The sequence below is a fragment of the Arachis ipaensis genome, chromosome B06 (genome assembly GCF_000816755.2).
Source record: "Arachis ipaensis cultivar K30076 chromosome B06, Araip1.1, whole genome shotgun sequence".
Taxonomy (NCBI): domain Eukaryota; kingdom Viridiplantae; phylum Streptophyta; class Magnoliopsida; order Fabales; family Fabaceae; genus Arachis; species Arachis ipaensis.
This window is the reverse complement of record NC_029790.2, coordinates 85,122,638-85,123,379: the sequence shown is the minus strand read 5'-3', so window position 1 is coordinate 85,123,379 and position 742 is coordinate 85,122,638.

Sequence of the window (742 nt, the reverse complement as noted above, 5' to 3'; positions counted from 1 at the left end):
GTTTTATATTCACAAGTGGACATCTTCGATAATAAGCGGCCATGTATCTTGGACTGCCACGTTTCATTCAGCTTGCCCACGTAGGAGATCTGACGCACTTGCAATTTTCCAAAAGTCGGCTTATTCCTTCCCTTCTTTTCTTGCCTCCTCAGTCCTTCCCCTTCATTCCAGTTTCCACCTTCAGTCATACATTACTCAAAATACCTTTTCAGACTATAATAGTGTCAATTCAAAGTATCTGGACTAAAATTTCAGAAATTAAAAAATTATATATTTTGGCGTCTCATCATCTTCTTTAACGCAAAAAAACTCCAACACTCAAATTACTTTAATATCCTTGAAGTAAAGAGAGTGAAATGAGTGTCTTGTTCTTTTGTTCTTCCGTCTTCAGTTAGAAACTTTAATTTATAGTCCCTGGAGGTGAATTATCCGTTGTTTATTTTCGAGATCTTAGGAACGTTCGAAATATGGGGAAGAAGTTTCTTACGGTGGACAGTTATCATTTTTTAATTTGTTTAATTTCACCGAGGTGTAACTCAGTTTTGCCGTTGTATTTGAGATACGGAAGATAGCCCTCAAATTTTTTTTTCAAGATATGAAATTTTATTAATAAATTGTAATAAAGTAATATTAGTCCATGTTTGAACTCTAGCAAGGATAAGGTGGGCATTAACCCAAAGAAAAAGCATGAGAATAACCTAAAAAGAAATAAAAAGGAAAACTAACAATAACTTGTCTTAAG